Here is a 17,496-nt window from a genome sequence, read left to right as displayed (position 1 = left end):
TCTGCCAATTTCCCAATAAAACCCAAATCGGGTATGTCCAAATTAGTGCCAAAAACTTCACAACTTCACAAATTATTAATAAATCTGAAAATGGACATTTTTACAGAAATTTCAGCAGCATAAAAACTTGCAAAATGATATTTCCAGATTTGTATAGCCTTTACACAACAGCTCACAAATGTAGGGCAAAACTATGCTCAATCGGGCTCCCGAAATTAACACAAAAATGTCCGAAAACACCACAAAACACTCATAAACTATCTCAGAAGTTTAATCATGACCCAATACATATATTCAGCTCTATTTTAACATCATAAAGTCTAAAATACAGCAGCAAACCAAACTGATATGAAACACTCAACTGAAAACCCAAACTCAAACCAAAAACAACCCCGAAAACACCCAAATCGGCACTATTCAGCACAAAGGCAAACTCTGTATGAGCATGCACATGGAATGGCTTCAAAATCCCGTCCTTAGCCTTCCTGGAAACCTGAAAACTCCCGTTCTTGGGTCTCCTTCTCCATAGGTTTGGCAGCCTCTGAAGAACAACAAGAAAATTAGCAAGAATCAAGATGTAGAATGAGCCCAAAATGCCTCCAAACCCCTTTTAAAGAGGGCATAAACCTAACTCACGTCCAAGAGGGGTTAATAAAATATAATTTAATAATAATTTTTATTTATTAGTCCATTGGTTCCAAAGATTAGCCTCTTTTTCCGAAATTTCACCTTTTTGGAGCCTGCCTGCCTTAACAAAGTTTTTTTTTTTTTAATTATTTTAATTGGGGACATGACAAGTCCTCCCCATCCAAATATTGCTTGTCCTCAAGCAGTGAAGGTTGGAATTCTCAAGAATATGTGCTCCTTCCCAAGTTGCATCCTCTAGTGGTAATCCTTTCCATTTGACCAAATGCTCTATGATGCTCCTATTTCTCAACCTTTTCTCTCTTGTATCCAAAATCTCTTCTGGTATCAAAACTAATTTCCCTTCATCATCAAGAGGTGGTAATTCTGTAGATACTATGGTTTGCTGGCCTAGAACCTTCTTTAAGCAAGATACATGAAAAATATTATGTATTTTGCTGTTTGGTGGGAGCTCCAATTCATAAGCTACCTCTCCTACCTTCTTGATGATTTTATAACGCCCATAGAACCTTGGCTTAAGTTTCTCTGCCCCACTTCTCTTCAAAGTGCTTTGCTTATATGGCTGCAACCTAACAAATACCAAATCTCCCACCTCAAAAGATCTTTCAATCCTTTTCCTGTCAGCATATATCTTTTGTTGGTTTTGTGCATGTTGTAGATTATCCTTGAGGGACCTTATTATGTCTTGGCTTTTCTTGATGAAATCACTTGCTGCGGGTACTCTGCTATCGGAAAGTATTAGATCAACAAAGGAAAGGGCATCATAACCATAAAGAGCACGAAAAGGAGGCATACCAATAGACATGTGATGAGATGTATTGTAACAATACTCCCCTAGGTGTAACCATTTCACCCAAGCATGTTGTTGATTTGAAACATAGTTCCTCAAATATCCTTCTATCCATTTATTAACTATCTCTGTTTGTCCATCTGTTTGAGGGTGATAGCTAGTACTGGGAGTGAGTTCAGTTCCTGCCAAATGAAAGAGCTCCTTCCAAAAAGAGCTGAGGAATCTATTGTCCCGGTCACTAACAATGTTTCTAGGCAAACCATGTAATCTAAAAATTTCCTTGAAGAACAATTCGGCCACTTGTGATGCCTTGAAATCAGATGTGATAGGAAAGAAATGTGCATACTTAGTTAGTCTATCTACCACCACATATATGCAATCCTTACCTTGAACCTTGGGCAACCCAGTGATGAAATCCATGGAAATACTTTCCCATTTTTGTTCGGGAATAGGAAGTGGCTGCAACAACCCTGCAGAAAAATTTTGCTCACTCTTGCTTTGTTGGCATACCATACATTCCTTAATGTGTTTAAGGACATCCTCCTTCATACCCTTCCATGAAAACCGCTCTCAAATTTGCCTGTATGTCTTGAAGTATCCCTGGTGACCAGCCAAAGGTGTGTCATGAAAGGCCCTCAATATCCTCTCCTTAGTTTTTGACCCTGGCACTAAGAAGATCCTGTTCTTGTAATAAATCAATTCATCAACAACCTTGTACCTGTTATCATCCAATAACTTATCCAAAATCTTGGTGGCAAATGAATCTTTAGCATACTCTAAAATTATGGAGACTTTCCAATCAGCAGAGATAGATGATAAGGAACACAAAGTGGGCTTTCTTGAGAGAGAATCAGCAACCACATTATTCTTTCCTTTCATGTATTCAATATCAAAATCATAAGCTTGCAATTTGCTTACCCATTTTTGTTGACGATCATTCAAATCCCTTTGGTTCAAGAAGAACCTGAGGCTATTATGGTCTGTCTTTACAATGAATCTCCCACATACCAAATATTGTCTAAACTTATGAAGTGCATGCATGATTGCCAACATTTCCTTATCATAGATGGAGTACCCTTTCTCTGATTGATTTAATTTTCGACTCTCAAATGCTATTGGATGTCCCCTTTGAGTTAGGACAACCCCTATACCTTCTCCAGAAGCATCACATTCAACAACAAAAGGTAAAGAGAAATCTGGAATTGCAAGCACAGGGCATGAACTCATTACCTCCTTAATCTTATCAAATGTTTTTTGTGCCTCTTCTGTCCAAACAAAAGCTCCTTTCTTTGTCAAATCAGTCAAGGGGGCAGCAAGCTGAGAAAATCCCTTGGCAAATCTCCTATAGTAGCTACACAACCCGAAGAAACCTCTCAACTGTGTAAGATTAGTGGGTGGAGGCCAATCCAAAATTGCCTGGATTTTTTGTTGATCAACTTGTACTCCTTTAGAGCTTATAATATGTCCCAAATATAGGATCTCTGTCAAACCAAACTCACATTTAGATAGCTTAGCATAGAAGGATTGCTGCTCCAAGATTCCCAAAACAGTGTCTATGTGCTTTAGATGCTCTTCCCATGTTTTACTGTATATCAAGATATCATCAAAAAATACCAAAACAAATTTTCGAAGATGCTGACTGAATACCTTATTCATACAAGATTGGAATGTTGCAGGTGCATTAGTGAGTCCAAATGGCATAACAAAAAATTCAAAGTGCCCATAGTGACATCTGAAAGCAGTCTTTTCCACATCTTCACTCCTCATTCGGATTTGATGGTAGCCTGATCTTAAGTCAATTTTTGAGAAGTATACAACACCATGTAGCTCATCAATGAGTTCATCTATGCGTGGTATGGGATACCTATTTTTTATGGTCTTCTTGTTTAGAGCCCTGTAGTCTATACACATTCTCATTGTACCATCCTTTTTCTTGACAAGTACCATAGATGATGCAAATGGACTAGAGCTAGGCCTTATGAATCCCATGTCCAGGAGTTCTTTAATAGTTTTTTCAATTTCTTCCTTATAACCTCTTGGATGGCGGTATGGGGTTGTTATAACTGGTTTGGCACCCTGTTCTAACTCTATAACGTGCTCAAAACCTCTATCTGGTGGTAATCCTGGAGGCAAATCATTGAAAACTATACTATGCTTATCAAGAATATTTTGAATTTCAAAATGGAAATTACCTTGATTCTTTGGAGAGCTTGTTGGTTGGATTATGACTCTTGCTGCCCATGTTACTTGTCCTCTTCGAAAAGTCCTCTCCATCCTCTTTGCAGAGACTGCCTTAGGTGCTCCATTCGATAACCCTCTCAATATGACTTCTTTCCCATTGGAATGAAATTTAAACTCCATAGTTTGATGGTTCATGTAATAGCTTCCGATAGAGTGCAACCATTGAACACCCAATACAAGATCTGTCTCCCCAATACCAACCACATAGAAGTCATCACATAACTCATAATCTCCTAAGGTCATCTTGAGTTGTTTCACCACCCGTGTGCAAGGCATAGTGAATCCATCAGCTACAGTAACATTGAATCCCTCAAAATCTTCTGCTTTAAGCCCTCTTTTCATGACAAATCCCTCATCAATAAAATTGTGAGTTGCCCCTGTAGACACCTAAAAACCTTTAGAAAATAAAGTATTTTTATTTTCTGAAAAAGTTCTGATGACATCATCATTAATTAATTAATTAATTAATTAATTAATTAATTAATTTTTATGCCATTAAATCCCTTTATCTTAATTAAAAATATTTAATTAAGGAATCCCTCCCAAAAATGTTTAAATCTTATTTAAACATTATTTCCTTATTTATTAATTATTTAATTAATAAATTGACCAAAAATCCTAAAATAAATAAAAAATTTATTTTTTGCCCAAAACTTGGCCAATTTCCTTATGACCAATAACCTCTTCCAAAATCTTCTAATCCTTCTTTAATTTCGATTAAAGGCTAATCTCATCATTTCCTACCCCTAACCCCAACTCAAAATATTTAATTAAAATTAAATATTAATCCTCATGTTTATTAAAAAAGTTTTAATAAATATCTCCTCAACCCAAACCCTTGAAATAAATAAAACTTTATTTATTTCCTAAAAATCTAATTTATCCTCATCCTAAGAAGTTCTAGACTCTTCTAGAAAGTCTTCATCCTCATCCTAGGAAATTCTAGACTATTCTAGAAAGTCTTTATCCTCATCCAAAATCTAGACTCTTCTAAAAGATGTCTTTAAACCTAATCCTAATCCCCTCCTAACCTTGTCACATTCCCTAAACATGGGTTAAGACTTACTAACCCAAGCCAAAGTTAACAAATATCTCCTCCTTCACCCACCCTCATTAAATGCCATCCACTTGCCTATCCCTAAGCTAATCCTAAACCATCCTAATCCATCCTCTAATCATTTGCACAAGCCTAAACAAGCTTAAAACCTTCCTAATCAAGTCCAAGTCGAATTTGCTCTCATCACCCTCAAAATATCTCAACCATAAAACTTTATGAAGTCCACTAGTTCATAAATGACTCTTACAAGCCCTTTTATTGCTCTTACAAGTCATTATGAGGGTCTTTATGAAGATTTTACCCCTTGAGACTCCTTTGTTGACTCATCCTTCCCCTTTCCTCCATCCTCTCACCATGTGACATGTGTCACTCCTTGATTGGCTATAAGGAAGCACAATCCATGTGCTCTCTTCTCATGCAATCTGAGCCCTCCATGAGCTTTTTCTCATCCTTGCATCTTAGCCCTCAATCCCTCAAGCCTCTTGCCTATAAATTGGATCCTTCCCCTTTGCAAAATAACACAATCCATGAAGTAAAGTTATAATGCTATTTTGAGAGCCAAATCCATACTAAAGCCATCTATCCACACCAAAAATCCACAATCATCCATTGAAGCCTTTGGAAGCATATTGAGCATACATCCTATCCATTTAGATAAAGCTACTCAACAAGAGAGCTTCTTATTGAGAGAGTCCATTAATGGCTCATATTCTCAATTGAGAGCTCATCTTAGTCTATCTTGAAGTTTATGAATTTTGTTTAGTTTGTAGAAGCTTTATTTAAATTTGGTTTCTATTAGCATACTAACATTGCTCATATACAACCCCACTATCAAGAAGAACAGTCAACCTTTGCCCTGCTAGTACCCCTCGAATTCGGAAGGGATGGTATCTTGGGACTCCTGATAATGCTGCTAAAGTGCCATCCTTGCTGATTTCTTTTACTTTCTCTTCTTCTACCTCCTCCCTAGTATCATGAAATTCCTCATGCTCATCTGAATCAGATTTTGAAGCAACTTCAATATAGTGCACTTGACCTTTCCCCAAACATCTGTGTCCTGGAACCCATGGTTCTCTACAAGTAAAACAAAGCTTTTTCCTTCGTAATTCACTCCTAGTCTCTTCATCTACCTTCTTTTTTGCCACATTTGTCACATCTTTTGGTGGTAGTGTTGGGAAAGTCTTTTTTTGAAAATTTCCCTTATGTTGCCAAAGATTTGGGGGTTTTTGATTAGTGATTGATTTCATAGGCATGCAAGTTTCAAGTTGCAAGCTTCTTTTGATAGCTTCCTGTAAGGTTGACGGTGAGAAAGCCTTAACCAAACCCTTAACAGAATCTTCTAAACCATCAAGAAAAAGATAAACGATCCTCTTTTCACTCATATTAGGTACCATAACAGCCACTTTTTGAAATTCTTCTATATACTCATTAACTGATTTGGTTTGCTTCAACTTTGACAATTCTTTAAAGTACTCTTCATCATCCTTGAGGTCAAATCTATCTATCACCCTTTGACTGAAATCTTCAAATGTAGTTACCTGATCGTGACCTTGAGTAGTCATTCCATGATACCACCAATCATAGGCTGCATCTTCCAAGTGTAGACTTGCAAATTGAATAGCATCACTCTCTTTCATGGGGTTAAGTGTGAAGAAAGTTTGTAATTTTTGAAGCCATGCTCTAGCTGAAATTTTATTTGTTCCATCAAAAGTAGGTGCTATAAACTTGCTTATTTTATTTTTGAGCTCTCTTCCACTTGTGTCATGCTCCCTCATGTTCTCTTTCTTGGGCATCAAAGCGTTCATCATATCCACATATTCTCTAAAAGGAACTGAACTACGAAAGTCATCATCTAAGCCATTGTAAGTAGCTCTTAATGTAATCAAATTACCTGTAACCTCTTCCACTGGATTAATGGCTGGATTTGGTACCGGTGGCTCATCTGCAGGCAAGAAAATAGATTTGGTTGATTTAGATGGTGTGGATCTCCCATTTCTTGGCTCCTCTGAAGTGCTCCCTTTCTCATTAATAGATGCAATTCCTTGTAATTTTTCTGTCAATATTCGCAAATCCTCTCTAGTTTCCGCCAACCCATCCACTGTTTGCTTCTGAGTATTTTGGATGTCTTGGAAGAATTTCTTTGCCATCTCATCTGGATCAGCCATACTTTTTTCTTCCTTGGATTTTGTACTTTTGCTTTCAACTGGGGGTTTGATCAAAATTTCTTTATTTTTTTCTCGTTGCAAATATCTTTTTTCTCTTTCACTTAGTTGCATGCAATCATAAAATATGACATGCAAGATCTGGGTAGTTATCAAAACTTGGCATGCAAGATCTGGGTAGTTGTTAAAACTGACATGCAACTTCTACAAACCCTCAGGCTGGCAAGATCACGGCTCTGATACCACTGTAATGTCCCTTTACTGATTTTTTTATGATATTTCTAGCCTCAAATCAGAACTTTAAAATCAAACAACCAATATTACAAAGATCTGCCAATTTTCCAATAAAACCCAAATCGGGTATGTCCAAATTAGTGCCAAAAACTTCACAACTTCACAAATTATTAATAAATCTGAAAATGGACATTTTTACAGAAATTTCAGCAGCATAAAAACCTACAAAATGATATTTCCAGATTTGTATAGCCTTTACACAACAGCTCACAAATGTAGGGCAAAACTATGATCAATCGAGCTCCCGAAATTAACACAAAAATGCCCAGAAACACCACAAAAAACTCATAAACTATCTCAGAAGTTTAATCACGACCCAATACATATATTCAGCTCTATTTTAACATCATAAAGTCTGAAATACAGCAGAAAACCAAACTGATATGAAACACTCAACTGAAAACCCAAACTCAAACCAAAAACAACCCCGAAAACACCCAAATCGGCACTATTCAGCACAAAGGCAAACTCTGTATGAGCATGCACATGGAATGGCTTCAAACTCCCATCCTTAGCCTTCCTGGAAACCTGAAAACTCCCGTTCTTGGGTCTCCTTCTCCACAGGTTTGGCAGCCTCTGAAGAACAACAAGAAAATTAGCAAGAATTAAGATGTAGAATGAGCCCAAAATGCCTCCAAACCCCTTTTAAAGAGGGCATAACCCTAACTCACATCCAAGAGGGGTTAATAAAATATAATTTAATAATAATTTTTATTTATTAGTCCATTGGTTTCCAAAGATTAGCCTCTTTTTCCGAAATTTCACCTTTTTGGAGCCTGCCTGCCTTAACAAAGTTTTTTTTTTTTAAAAATTATTTGAATAGGGGACATGACAATTCTACCTCTACTTTGTGCATTCAAAGCACTTCCTGATGTGGATCCACCTAAGGATTTCCTACGAGTTTCCTCACTCAAAATAATATCGATCACATCATCAAATTTTAGGGTATTAGATCCAGAAATAGAATTGCTCATAGCCATTACCAAGTCATTCCAGCTTTTAGGCAAAGAACACAAAATTAAGAGAGCCCTAATTTCTTCATCAAAATTAATACTCATAGAAGATAACTGACTAGTAACAATATTAAACTCATTTAAATGATTTACAACATATCCACCTTCTACCATTTTTATATTAAATGAATGCTTCCTGAGAAATACCTTATTTGAAGCAGAGGGCTTTTCATACAATTTTGCTAGGGTTCCCATCAACTCTTTTGTTGTCTTTGCTTTTGTAATGTTAAATGTCACTGATGGTGCCAAGCATAATCAAATGCTTCCAAGTGCCTTTCTATCTAAAATCTCCTAGTCCTCATTTGACATAGTTCCTTGTTTATTGGATTTTCCTTCCAATGGCTTCCATAAATCCTTCTGATAAAGATAGTCTTCCATTTGGATCTTCCATAATTGAAAGTTCTAACCATTAAATTTGTCCACCTTTAGCTTACCCTCATCTGCCATAGCTCCCACTCAATTGTGAGACTCCCACTCAACCGTGATACCTTTCTACAGAGGATCGCTAAAAAAAATAACGATGACAGTTTGGCTATAAAAAAATGACGACCGTCTAGCTCTTATACCACTTGTTAAGATTAACCTCAAATAGAAGTAATAGTTACATGCAAATATATTCAATATTAGAAAGTAATAGATTACACACAAAAGAACACAAGACACCAAGATTTAACGTGGTTCACCCAATCCCTAGGCTACGTCCACCAATAGCAAGTCCAATATTATTATGATTCATTGATTACAACCTAATTACAATCTGTAATCTCTTACAGCTCAATACCATCACAAGAACCAATTTTTGCCTCAAACATTATAAAAATCCCTAACCTTAAGCCTTTTTATACAAGCTTTTTTTCACTTAAAAAATTAGGGTTAGAATAATAAAACAGTATTAGTCGATGCCTTTTACAATATAAGGTCATTTTTGGCTTGGGGACATTTCTCTTGAAAACCCCCATGGGGGCATTGCCCCTTAACCCCACCCTATACTGCGACAGGGAGTGCACCTAGGGTGTTGCCCCTTGACCCCGTCTTGGGGGCACTGCCCCCAAACCCCCGTAGAAATAATTTGGAGGGAGACTATGACAAATAAGCCTCTAAGTCCGATTAGGCTCCACATCACAACATATTTAACATGAAAACTTGGTTAGGGTAAAAACCACCTAGCACTAGTCACCCAAAAATATTTCACTCATCCGAAGTGGGCTCAATTAAGAGCTAATCCTGTTAAAGGTTACAAGCACACATATTAGATGTGACCCTCTGAGGGGATTTTCACCAAATATCTTCTAGACCTTGTCACCCTTCAATGAGTGGCCTATCTAAAGGACTTACAAACATTTAATGGAATGTCACTTTACAAAAGTATTTACAAATAAATATTATGAAGTCCACTCAATTAAGAGATTTCCTGCTACAATGGTTAGAAAGTGACCGTGAAGTGATATGATACATAAGCAACTCACTTTCTTGTTCAGATCTCCATTCTGCTCATATCATTTCTTACTAACTGGTCATCACATCAACTCTTCACTCCACTTCAACTCACACTCTAGATCTTCTTGGTATGATCTCCTTCAACAACTTTGCATCAACTTGACTAGTAAATAGACCAACAACATTTGTCTTCTTGTCCCTTCCTCAAATATACATATTTTTTCCACTTCATCTCATTCCTTATGGTTCCCATGAGTTAATATCATCCACACAATCATCAACCAACTTAGGTTAATTGAATTTGATGTTAGGTAAAACATTTTTCATATCTTGTCAGTAATATTTCTAGCTTGGAACTTGAACTTTTCTTGGATCCCAAAACACATCTCAAATCTTCACCATAGGGTTCTTCCTTAATTATTCCATTTGTTGATCTCACTAACTAACTTCATCCTTATCTTAGAATCTTCTAGAATAGTCTAGATCTTCTCTTAATGTTATCCTTTACTCATTCTTTCACAATTTGTTCTTCTTTTGTTAGACTATATTCTTCCTTCACCGAACACCTCCATCACTTAGTTAATACTACGCTCGGTTAACACTAAAATTTCTCAGTTAACCCTTTGGCTTGATTGATACTATTTTGACTTAACCTTGTTTCTCCTTCATTTACTGACCACTATCTCTAGCTTACTGTAACTTACTTATTACTTTTCTTTTCACTCTCCAACTTTATTTCTTTGTCTACTCACCAAACTAACATTCTTGTATGTCATCTCAACACTTCATGAAAACATGTAAAATAATTAAACCAATATTATACTATCATAAACTAACTCATCAGTTGCCCAATCAAGTTCATATACTTAGCATCACTTCTTCAACTCATCTTCTTACTTTTCCTTTCACTTTTCTATCCAACATCACATTCTTTAGATGATTGCAACTTACATGAATTAGTGTTCTTAATTAGCTTGACAACAATGACAACATAACAACTGGTCTAAGTCTTCTACATACAACTCATAGCAAGAGTTTGACCTTGATCTTCATCAGTATTGCTTGTCATTCAACAATCTCCTCTTTTATTTTATCAAAATCAATTATGTCCAACAATCTCTCCCTTTGGTATTGATGGCAACACATTATGAAATATACCATCCAATACAAAACTTCTTCATCTTATTAACATTATATCTCTATTATCATTAAGTCTCATTCTTTGGTTATGCTTCCTTCTTTTTTCTTTCTTCTCTTCTCATCATTAGGTTCTTCATTTTGTTACGTTCTTCTAAAACTTCACAAATTCCCTTAACAATCATTACTAAATCTCTCCTTTTCAATCTCTCGCCCTTTTTCTCAAACCGCAATTACTCTCTGATAGGGTATATCTCTTTAGTTGTTATGTATTCTTCCTTATACTATTCAACTCCCCCTTACTTTATGAACATCTCCAAGTAACTATTTCTCCCTTTGACAATAATGCCAAAGGTAAGATCAAACTTCTGTTAAAAGCTTATTTTCCATGTAGTTGTACCTTGTACCTTGCGTGTATTGATCACTTATGCTTCATTACATTATTTTCACATGATTATGATTGCCTAAAGACTGAGCTCCTACATCAACTCACAAATAGATATTATGATAAATCATGAATTGATCCAATCCTACATCTTCCTTTAGTGTATATTGGATAGGGGAAGGACCCCTAGTTTATCTATTAGATATTCAAAGGTATTCTTATGTAATGGCTTGGTAAATATATCTCCAATCTAATCCTTTGACTTCACATACTCCAACCTTACTTGTTTCTCTTGAACTTGCTCTCTCTGAAATGTCCCTTTACTGATTTTTATTGATATTTCCAGGCTCAAATCAGAACTTTAAAATCAAACAACCAGTATTACAAAGATCTGCCAATTTCCCAATAAAACCCAAATCGGGTATGTCCAAATTAGTGCCAAAAACTTCACAACTTCACAAATTATTAATAAATCTGAAAATGGACATTTTTACAGAAATTTCAGCAGCATAACAACCTACAAAATGACATTTTCAGATTTTTATAGCCTTTACACAACAGCTCACAAATGTAGGGCAAAACTATGCTCAATCGGGCTCCCAAAATTAACACAAAAATGCCCGGAAACACCACAAAACACTCATAAAATATCTCAAAAGTTTAATCACGACCGAATACATATATTCAGCTCTATTTTAACATCATAAATTCTGAAATACAACAACAAACCAAACTGATATGAAACACTCAACTGAAAACCCAAACTCAAACTAAAAAAACAACCCTGAAAACACCCAAATCGGCACTATTCAGCACAAAGGCAAACTCTGTATGAGCATGCACATGGAATGGCTTCAAACTCCCATCCTTAGCCTTCCTAGAAACCTACAAAATCCCGTTCTTGGGTCTCCTTCTCCACAGGTTTGGCAGCCTCTGAAGAACAACAAGAAAATTAGCAAGAATCAAGATGTAGAATGAGCCCAAAATGCCTCCAAACCCCTTTTAAAGAGGGCATAACCCTAACTCACATCCAAGAGGGGTTAATAAAATATAATTTAATAATAATTTTTATTTATTAGTCCATTGGTTTCCAAAGATTAACCCCTTTTTCCGAAATTTCACCTTTTTGGAGCTTGCCTACCTTAACAAAGTTTATTTATTTTTTAATTATTTGAATAGCGGACATGACAAGTCCTCCCTTCCCAAATATTGCTTGTCCTCAAGCAATGAAGGTTGGAATTCTCAAGAATATGTTCTCCTTCCCAAGTTGCATCCTCTAGTGGTAATCCTTTCCATTTGACCAAATGATCTATGATGCTCCTATTTCTCAACCTTTTCTCTCTTGTATCCAAAATCTCTTTTGGTATCAAAACTAATTTCCCTTCATCATCAAGAGGTGGTAATTCTGTAGATACTATGGTTTGCTGGCCTAGAACCTTCTTTAAGCAAGATCCATGAAAAATATTATGTATTTTGCTGTTTGGTGGGAGCTCCAATTCATAAGCTACCTCTCCTACCTTCTTGATGATTTTATAAGGCCCATAGAACCTTGGCTTGAGTTTCTCTGCCCCACTTCTCTTCAAGGTGCTTTGCTTATATGGCTGCAACCTAACAAATACCAAATCTCCCACCTCAAAAGATCTTTCAATCCTTTTCTTGTCAGCATATATCTTTTGTTGGTTTTGTGCATGTTGTAGATTATCCTTAAGGGACCTTATTATGTCTTGGCTTTGCTTGATGAAATCACTTGCTGCGGGTACTCTGCTATCAGAAAGTATTAGATCAACAAAGGAAAGGGCATCATAACCATAAAGAGCACGAAAAGGAGGCATACCAATAGACATGTGATGAGATGTATTGTAACAATACTCCCCTAGGAGTAACCATTTCACCCAAGCATGTTGTTGATTTGAAACATAGTTCCTCAAATATCCTTCTATCCATTTATTAACTATCTCTGTTTGTCCATCTGTTTGAGGGTGATAGCTAGTACTAGGAGTGAGTTTAGTTCCTGCCAAATGAAAGAGCTCCTTCCAAAAAGAGCTAAGGAATCTACTGTCCCGGTCACTAACAATGTTTCTAGGCAAACCATGTAATCTAAAAATTTCCTTGAAGAACAATTCGGCCACTTGTGATGCCTTGAAATCAGATGTGATAGGAAAGAAATGTGCATACTTAGTTAGTCTATCTACCACCACATATATGCAATCCTTACCTTGAACCTTGGGCAACCCAGTGATGAAATCCATGGAAATACTTTCCCATTTTTGTTCGGGAATAGGAAGTGGCTGCAACAACCCTGCAGGAAAATTTTGCTCACTCTTGCTTTGTTGGCATACCATACATTCCTTAATGTGTTTAAGGACATCCTCCTTCATACCCTTCCATGAAAACCGCTCTCAAATTTGCCTATATGTCTTGAAGTATCCCTGGTGACTAGCCAAAGGTGTGTCATGAAAGGCCCTCAATATTCTCTCCTTAGTTTTTGACCCTGGCACTAAGAAGATCCTGTTCTTGTAATAAATCAATTCATCAACAACCTTGTACCTATTATCATCCACTAACTTATCTAAAATCTAGGTGGCAAATGAATCTTTAGCATACTCTAAAATTATGGAGACTTTCCAATTAGCAGAGATAGATGATAAGGAACACAAAGTGGGCTTTCTTGAGAGAGCATCAGTAACCACATTATTCTTTCCTTTCATGTATTCAATATCAAAATCATAAGCTTGCAATTTGCTTACCCATTTTTGTTGACGATCATTCAAATCCCTTTGGTTCAAGAAGAACCTGAGGCTATTATGGTCTGTCTTTACAATGAATCTCCCACATACCAAATATTGTCTAAACTTATGAAGTGCATGCATGATTGCCAACATTTCCTTATCATAGATGGAGTACCCTTTCTCTGATTGATTTAATTTTTGACTCTCAAATGCTATTGGATGTCCCCTTTGAGTTAGGATAGCCCCTATACCTTCTCCCGAAGCATCACATTCAACAACAAAAGGTAAAGAGAAATCTGGAATTGCAAGCACAGGGCATGAACTCATTACCTCCTTAAGCTTATCAAATGTTTTTTGTGCCTCTTCTGTCCAAACAAAAGCTCCTTTCTTTGTCAAATCAGTCAAGGGGGCAGCAAGCTGAGAAAATCCCTTGGCAAATCTCCTATAGTAGCTACACAACCCGAAGAAACCTCTCAACTATGTAAGATTAGTGGGTGGAGGCCAATCCAAAATTGCTTGGATTTTTTGTTGATCAACCTGTACTCCTTTAGAGCTTATAATATGTCCCAAATATAGGATCTCTGTCAAACCAAACTCACATTTAGATAGCTTAGCATAGAAGGATTGCTGCTCCAAGATTCCCAAAATAGTGTCTATGTGCTTTAGATGCTCTTCCCATGTTTTACTGTATATCAAGATATCATCAAAAAATACCAAAACAAATTTTCGAAGATGCTGACTGAATACCTTATTCATACAAGATTGGAATGTTGCAGGTGCATTAGTGAGTCCAAATGGCATAACAAGAAATTCAAAGTGCCCATAGTGACATCTGAAAGCAGTCTTTTCCACATCTTCACTCCTCATTCGGATTTGATGGTAGCCTGATCTTAAGTCAATTTTTGAGAAGTATACAACACCATGTAACTCATCAATGAGTTCATCTATGCATGGCATGGGATACCTATTTTTTATGGTCTTCTTGTTTAGAGCCCTATAGTTTATACACATTCTCATTGTACCATCCTTTTTCTTGACAAGTACCACAGATGATGCAAATGGACTCGAGCTAGGCCTTATGAATCCCATGTCCAGGAGTTCTTTAATAGTTTTTTCAATTTCTTCCTTATAACCTCTTGGATGGCGGTATGGGGTTGTTATAAATGGTTTGGCACCCTGTTCTAACTCTATAACATGCTCAAAACCTCTATCTGGTGGTAATCCTAGAGGCAAATCATTGAAAACTATACTATGCTTATCAAGAATATTTTGAATTTCAAAATAGAAATTACCTTGATTCTTTGGAGAGCTTGTTGGTTGGATTATGACTCCTGCTGCCCATGTTACTTGTCCTCTTTGAAAAGTCCTCTCCATCCTCTTTGCAGAGACCGCCTTAGGTGCTCCATTCGATAACCCTCTCAATATGACTTCTTTCCCATTGGAATGAAATTTAAACTCCATAGTTTGATGGTTCATGTAATAGCCTCCGATAGAGTGCAACCATTGAACACCCAATACAAGATATATCTCCCCAATACCAACCACATAGAAGTCATCACATAACTCATAATCTCCTAAGGTCATCTTGAGTTGTTTCACCACCCGTGTGCAAGGCATAGTGAATCCATCAGCTATAGTAACATTGAATCCCTCAAAATTTTCTGCTTTAAGCCCTCTTTTCATGAAAAATCCCTCATCAATAAAATTGTGAGTTGCCCCACTATTAAGAAGAACAATCAACCTTTGCCCTGCTAGTACCCCTCGAATTTAGAAGGGATGGTATCTTGGGACTCCTGATAATGTTGCTAAAGTGCCATCCTTGCTGATTTCTTTTACTTTCTCTTCTTCTACCTCCTCCTTAGTATCATGAAATTCCTCATGCTCATCTGAATCAGATTCTGAAGCAACTTCAATATAGTGCACTTGACCTTTCCCCAAACATCTGTGTCTTGGAACCCATGGTTCTCTACAAGTAAAACAAAGCTTTTTCCTTCGTAATTCACTCCTAGTCTCTTCATCTACCTTCTTTTTTGCCACATTTGTCACATCTTTTGGTGGTAGTGTTGGAAAAGTCTTTTTATAAAAATTTCCCTTATGTTGCCAAAGATTTGGGGGTTTTTGATTAGTGATTGATTTCATAGGCACACAAGTTTCAAGTTGCAAGCTTCTTTTGATAGCTTCCTATAAGGTTGAGGGTGAGAAAGCCTTAACCAAACCCTTAATAGAATCTTCTAAACCATCAAGAAAAAGATAAACGATCCTCTTTTCACTCATATCAGGTACCATAACAGCCACTTTTTGAAATTCTTCTATATACTCATTAACTGATTTGGTTTGCTTCAACTTTGACAATTCTTTAAAGTACTCTTCATCATCCTTGAGGTCAAATCTATCTATCACCCTTTGACTGAAATCTTCAAATGTAGTTACCTGATCGTGACCTTGAGTAGTCATTCCATGATACCACCAATCATAGGCTGCATCTTCCAAGTGTAGACTTGCAAATTGAATAGCATCACTCTCTTTTATGGGGTTAAGTGTGAAGAAAGTTTGTAATCTTTGTAGCCATGCTCTAGCTGAAATTTTATTTGTTCCATCAAAAGTAGGTGCTGTAAACTTGCTTATTTTATTTTTGAGCTCTCTTCCACCTGTGTCATGCTTCCTCCTGTTCTCTTTCTTGGGCATCAAAGCGTTCATCATATCCACATATTCTCTAAAAGGAATTGAACTACGAAAGTCATCATCTAAGCCATTGTAAGTAGCTCTTAATGTAATCATATTACTTGTAACCTCTTCCACTGGAGTAATGGTTGGATTTGGTACTGGTGGCTCATCTGCAGGCAAGAAAATAGATTTGGTTGATTTAGATGGTGTGGATCTCCCATTTCTCGGCTCCTCTGAAGTGCTCCCTTTCTCATTAATAGATGCAATTCCTTGTAATTTTTCTGTCAATATTCGCAAAGCCTCTCTAGTTTCCACCAAACCATCCACTGTTTGCTTCTGAGTATTTTGGATGTCTTGGAAGAATTTTTTTGCCATCTCATCTGGATCAGCCTTACTTTTTTCTTCCTTGGATTTTGTACTTTTTCTTTCAACTGGGGGTTTGATCAAAATTTCTTTATTCTTTTCTCACTGCAAATATCTTTTTTCTCTTTCACTTAGTTGCATGCAATCATAAAATATGACATGCAAGATCTGGGTAGTTATCAAAACTTGACATGCAAGATCTGGGTAGTTGTTAAAACTGACATGCAACTTCTACAAACCCTCAGGCTGGCAAGATCACGGCTCTGATACCACTGAAATGTCCCTTTACTAATTTTTATTGATATTTCCAGCCTCAAATCAGAACTTTAAAATCAAACAACCAGTATTACAAAGATCTGCCAATTTTCCAATAAAACCCAAATCGGATATGTCCAAATTAGTGCCAAAAACTTCACAACTTCACAAATTATTAATAAATCTGAAAATGGACATTTTTAAAGAAATTTCAGCAGCATAACAGCCTACAAAATGACATTTCCAGATTTTTATAGCCTTTACACAACAACTCACAAATGTAGGGCAAAACTATGCTCAATCGAGCTCCCGAAATTAACATAA

This window comes from Cupressus sempervirens, chromosome 7 (genome assembly GCF_028749045.1).
Source record: "Cupressus sempervirens isolate cs-2001-9-10 chromosome 7, ASM2874904v1, whole genome shotgun sequence".
Classification (NCBI taxonomy): Eukaryota; Viridiplantae; Streptophyta; class Pinopsida; order Cupressales; family Cupressaceae; genus Cupressus; species Cupressus sempervirens.
Note: the sequence above shows the minus strand (reverse complement) of the source record.